The following is a 6,650-nucleotide window of genomic DNA, read 5'->3' on the forward strand; positions in this document are numbered from 1 at the left end:
AAAGTTGGGTATTCCCTGTATTCAGTGTACACCCCAGTTTTCTGGTGTTAAAACAGTATACAGGGAGGGACCTCCTTTTTTTCCTTATTCATTTTATGGTATGAAATCTACAAAAGCGCACATTCTACATGTGATAACAATGTTTAATGATAGCAAGTGTTTTATTAGTTAAAAATCAAGCTTATTTCAAGTCTACTTTGATGCATAACTCACAACAAAACCATTCCTTTGTTCACCAATTCATACCTTGATCATCAATTATGAGATGACAAAAAGATATGTTAATCACTTGGGAATTAAAATTCAATGAATAAAAATTTTCAATAGAAGTGAACATAATTCAGTTATGTTCAGTTACACCTGGATCATGCAGTTTGGTCAATTGATTCATAAACAAAAGATTTGTATGTTTTTTCGACTGGTTCTAGAAAAAACAAGGCTTCACTTATTCATGTTTTGTTGTTCCTAGAATACTTTAAGTATTTACAAAATTCAACTGATGCAGTTATAACGTTAAAACGTGCCCTTTTGTAAATTTCATGCCATAAATTGAAAAATGAAATCACATTTAAACTGGTTTTTTTTACACCAGAAATCAGGGACGTTCCCTGAAAGCAGGGAATACATGTATCCCACATTTCCTGACTTATGCCCAACCTGTTCGAAGACAAAGTAGATAGATTTCAAAGCACGATTCAGACCATTTTAACTCAAAGATTTTATTCTTTAAACAGGAACAGAGGTTAAAGACAAAGCAAATCAAGGTGCACTCAGTGGGTTGAAAGATGCTTCAGATTTTTTATTTTCAAAGATCACCCTTGCACACAACACAAATAGGGGGGGGGGGGGGGGGGGGGGGGGGGGTTAGAAGGGGTCCTGATCCCGAAACCTCGGGCTTAAAACATGAAATCCCGAGGTCCCGAATTTAAAGAAATTTAAATCCCGACATCCCGAAATTCGAAAAAAAAATCCCGGATCCCGAAAGGATCAATCCCGAAATCCCGAGCTTAAAAACACCCGATCCCGGAGCCCCGATAAAAGAAATTTAAATCCCGACATCCCGAAATTCGAAAAAAGAATTCCCGGATCCCGAAAGGATCAATCCCGAAATCCCGAGCTTAAAAACACCCGATCCCGGAGTCCCGATAAAGGTCCGACCGTCGGTCGTGGGAGGGGAAACAAACAATAACAATAACTCAACATGCAGATATCTTATACGTTCGGGTATTTCACATCCAATCTTTTATGGTAATATTCTTTACAAAGCACAAAAATGTCAGTATTCACCTCAAAAGCTAACACAACCTTTAAACAGACGTATTAAGAAGGGATATAGTTACGATACTGTTGTCAGGTCATTAAAGATTGCATATTTTGGCTTTAATATTAATTCACTTATAGGGTCTTTGCGTCGGTGTTAAACACATTTATTCTGAAACCAGTTAATTGTTGGCATGACACGGGTTATGTTCTTCTCATATATTTTATGACGTTATAATACTAAACCCCTAACAGGAGGGATTGTGCCTGATATTCATATGATGAAGACATAATCTTTTAATCAGTTTAATTGAGGTCTGGAGCTGGCATGTCAGTAACTGCTAGTAGTCTGTTGTTATTTATGTATTATTGTCATTTTGTTTATTTTCTTTTGTTTCCTATTCTGACATCGGACTCGGACTTCTCTTATACTGAGTTTTACTGTACGTACTGTTGTGCGTTTGTTTTTTCTGCATTGGCTAGAGGTATAGGGGGAGGGTTGAGATCTAAAAAAAACATGTTTAACCCCGCCGCATTTTTGCGCCTGTCCCAAGTCAGGAGCCACTGGCCTTTGTTAGTCTTGTATCATTTTTTAATTTTAGTTTCTTGTGTATAAGTTGGAGTTTAGTATGACGTCCATTATCACTGAACTAGTATACATATTTGTTTAGGGGCCAGCTGAAGGACGCCTTCGGGTGCAGGAGTTTCTCGCTGCATTGAAGACCCATTGGTGGCCTTCGGCTGTTGTCTGCTCTATGGTCGGGTTGTTGTCTCTTTGACACATTCCCCATTTCCATTCTCAATTTTAATATTTTATTTTTGGCCTTATTCTCCATTCTTTATATTTTGGCATCCTATTATTCTCTATTCTTTATTTATTTGGCCTATTTTTCTGTATTCTTTATTTTTTGCCCTTTATTCTGTACATTATGCCCATGATTATTCTCTATTCTGTAAACCCCATCCATGCACTATGGTATGCGACAACTTAATGACAGACTTTCTCATGAGGATGACCATGAGTTACACAGGTGTAACACCATAAGTTTCATATCCTTGGTCTGAAATTTGGCTCCACAATGTTGGATTTGCAAATTTGCGGTAGCAAGTTTGTGTCCTTCACGGAGCGGGATTTGAACCGATGCATCTGTGACACCTTGACAATGTGTCCAACGCCTTAGACGACTTGGCCAACTAGCTAAACTATATTAAAAAAATAGCTATTGGTAATCGAATAATGCCTTTCTTCGTCGGCTTTAGCTGAAGGATGCTACACAGGGCATGATGTATTATATATATGGCATGTAGATACATGTAGTCGGGTTATGTCTGTCTTCGTCGGTTTTATCTTTGGTTGTAACACAATATATAACCCATAAATTACCCTAGCATTTGATCTAAATTTCATGTTTATCATTGATAAGAGTTATAACTGACTGAACCAGATTTGTCCACGATATATGTTTCCCCTAAACTTGAGATATTTATAGTGTTGGTATGATATTTATAAAGACATTTGACTCTTACCATTGTCACCACATATTAACCATGATTAGCGTTGACCTTCATGTTGAATTACTGATTTTTGCTAGGGCTAATATGGTATTTGTCAAATATATGTAAAACTACGTGTCTTGAATTTATATGTCTGCAACATTTTAATTTAAACTTTGGAAACATTAACTTACGAAGTGAAAACATGATTATGTTGTTTTGTTTTAAAAGAATATTATACTTCTATTTCAAATGCAAAGCCCGTATAAAGATTTCTCTTGTTCTTTGGCAATCATACCCTTTTCGGGCCCATATATTGAATAAAAAAATAACCAACGTGTGGTTGCCGATGATCTCAGAAGATGATTGGCTGAGTTTAAGGGTCATGACCTTTATCAGTTCACTGGATGAATTGAGGCTCGGACATTAAAATTCGATAATTTAGCTATCTCGATTGAATAAATCCGATAATCCACTGGTACCAATGGAAGAATCTATATTTAATACTAGTAGTAGCTGACTGAGAAATGTTATTGTAATATATTTCCGACGAAGATTTATTTTGATTTTTTTTGTGTCGTTGGGTATTTCTCTCACAAACGAAGATCCCACGTTCCTTTAACTTTTTATTCGATCATGTGTTTTCCAATCTTTGAAGAAGAAAATCCTGTTTTTTTTTATTGAGAGCGAATGTGATATGAATTTGGAATGAGTAAAATATACAGCATTGTGCGGGATACCTTTGAAATTATCGAAGATTTTACTTTTTACTTTCAAGACATATTCAGCAAATAAAAAAAAAGGAATAAAAAACATAAAGGCACAAATGGCACCATAAAGGGTCATCTGTATTTTTAGAATAAATTTCGCAAAGGACATTCTTTAGCTCCTATGGGGAATTTGTTTTTCCTATATAAAAAATCTGAGAGCATTTTTTATTTGTGGAGACAGCCAGGTTACCCGGAGAGAACCACCGAACTTCAACAGGAAAACTGGCAAATCCTGTCAATTAAATAAGGTCAGAGTCCAACACATCTCGCTAAGTGCGGTATAAGTGACATCCTCAGAATCGAATGGCTAGTGGTCACTGTAGATAAACTACTTAGACCATTCGTCCACCGGTGTTCTTGGAAAGAAGACTGGCCGGGTCAAATGTTTAATGTGATTATTATCAAACAGTATCAAATATCCTGCGCCGAATGCGAGTTTAGCCTTAATATGTATAATTTCTCTTCAGTGATGCTCGATGACAAAATATTTGTAAATCCATAACTTGATACGATTAAAGAGCTGATTTAACCGAAAGGACCAAAAGCACAGACCATCGCAGACAAAGAATCGACCAATGACGGTATTTGTTAGATTTTTTTGTCAGATATATAACCACGTAGCTGTGTTTATTCAATTATCACGCGTATACATGTAGCTCGTGATCTACAACTAGGAAATAATTCGGTGTTGGGGACCCCGTCTTGCTGTGAGATGAGAGATTTTGCTTTTGTTTCATGTTGAAGGCCTCATTGTGATTTCGAGATCATTGGTAGCAATTTAAGCGCCGTTTCTTTGCTTTTGTTTTGTTTTTTCACATGCGCGTATGGATTTTATGTCATGACTATGGTTCATACATCATATCCATTCTTTTCCGTTATGCAAGTGAGAGTACCATTCCTTAATTTCAAACGATTTTCTATCTTTTACAACTGCAAATTTCATAACTGTTTTGTAGTATCTCCATATCAGCACCGATGTACTAAGCTAACATTAAGGCTTTAATTGAAATCTATACAAGTTCAAAAAGGATTGTATCTTTCTGATATCAAATATGATAAAACTGACAAAATAAATAATACTTTGTGTAATAATTTTTTGAATTGATAAAATACATAACGATTATTATTTTTTTTTTAAATTCATGCTATGAAGAGGTATGACTTGTTTTCCCAATATTTGTTACTTGTTCAAAATAGGAATGTCGTTAATTATGGAAATTGAGTAATATAAGCATTACAGAGTCTAAATGTTATCTATACTTGAAAAAATATTACAAATGTAACAAGTTTTGCAAAATTTCTCATTAAATGACAATCTTAATCAAATTATCTGAATTACAAAACACAGCCTCACATCAGATAAAAACAAATTATAATTCGGAATAGAATGTCCTTCGTATTCATTTTTCAAATAGATAGCCAAAATATGCACAAAAATCTTTTAGAATTGAGGTTCGTAGCTATCTTTAAGCATTTGGTTCTTGGGAACATGTTCGAAATACGCCAAACCATTGACATGATTGATACTACCTTAGAGTAAACATAAAGTTTATGATTATGTAGATTTGAATAAAATGGCCTGAGGGCGAAATGAATTCAACACAAAAAATAAAATAAAAAAAAAGTCATCTGTCCTACCTCTTTGAGATGTACGATGAGAAAATAATCTACTGGATACCCGACCAAATTTAACTTTACGTTCCGCTGTATTGGCGATTTGCTTTCATTAAATTTTGCTAATTTATTTTTTATGGTCTTGTTGGTCGTATTTATCCTATTAATCTTAAGATACCAGAAGTAGCTGCAAATGCAGGTCTTCTTCGGACATTGACTGCAAGATTTCTAAATGATGAAAGTAAAGGCGGGCTAAGAACCAAACTTTATAGCAACAAATTATGAGTTCAATCTTCCAATTGTAACCTTCCAAATTTTGTTTAGCACATGTCGTTCCTGTAGCACCTGTTTAAAGAAGTGTTTATACGACGGGCCAGTGTCACAATGGAGTAGGAGTAGTGTGTAAAAGGGGAGGCAAAAGTGACAATCAACAAATACAACATCTATAGTCTAGCTAGTCTAGTAGTTTGTCGGTGTCCTCTATCATTTTTATTTTTCATTTTTCAATTTGATAAAAAATATCAAAAGTGGGGAGTGCGCAATTCTCCCCTAGCCACCGCGGCCCCTGCGCTCCTGTGTCAGTCAGAGTGCAGCACGGTATGCACGAGCTGCTCAGAATACCATTCCTGAACACTTTGGTTCACCTCTTACCTTTAGTGGAGTTCGTCACATGATTGCTTAACTTTAGTGTCACTCTGAGACTATAAGTCTCAGTGTCACTATAGGCCGTGTAATGCACTACCACTGTTAGTCGTTTTGTCATTTTCATTTGAACGTCTTATTTGGCTGTAATGGAGTGATGATTTCTTATTGCCTCCTTTGATATTTTAGTCTCTTTTTTGGCAGATGCAGTAAGCCAACAATATCCTTGAATAAATGTATTGCAAGGGGAATTGTAAAGGCGTGAATAATATATACATCATAAGTTTAATTATTTCGTGACTTTCGAATTTTGTCGAAAGAATATGGTGCAACTTTAAGACATTAGTACAAGCTGCGCAAGTTAGCTGCGTTCTACTATCCTCAAGATGTATATCATGAATTTTATGTATTTATTGTAAGGTACCTTCCCCGGCACTTTTTCGCAACCCCCTAAAAAAATGAACCTGAAAAATGAAAATAAAAGAGGAAACTGATTCACTTTTAGACTATAAGTTTAGATTAAAGAAAAGGTTCTTGTTTTTGTTTGTTTGTTTGTTTTTATTTTTTCTTAGTTTTTTTTTATTAAAGCTGGGAATATAGCCGCTATATACTAACAATATATTATGTCCACGATTATAGTTATCAGTTTAAATTAATGTGACTTTGCCACATGATTTTGATAACATCTTGCATGATATTACAACTCAATTTCTAAAACATTAATGCTTTGTGAAGCCAAATTAAGTCGCTTGCTTAACATGATTAATTACCTATAGTATCCAATTTTCCGGACGACATTTCCGGTATGATCCGCAATATATTTGACACTATGTTTTTCGCGCCGTTTAAATAAATAATCACATGGGTTTT

The sequence above is a fragment of the Mytilus californianus genome, unplaced genomic scaffold (assembly GCF_021869535.1).
Source record: "Mytilus californianus isolate M0D057914Y unplaced genomic scaffold, xbMytCali1.0.p SCAF_6, whole genome shotgun sequence".
NCBI lineage: Eukaryota > Metazoa > Mollusca > Bivalvia > Mytilida > Mytilidae > Mytilus > Mytilus californianus.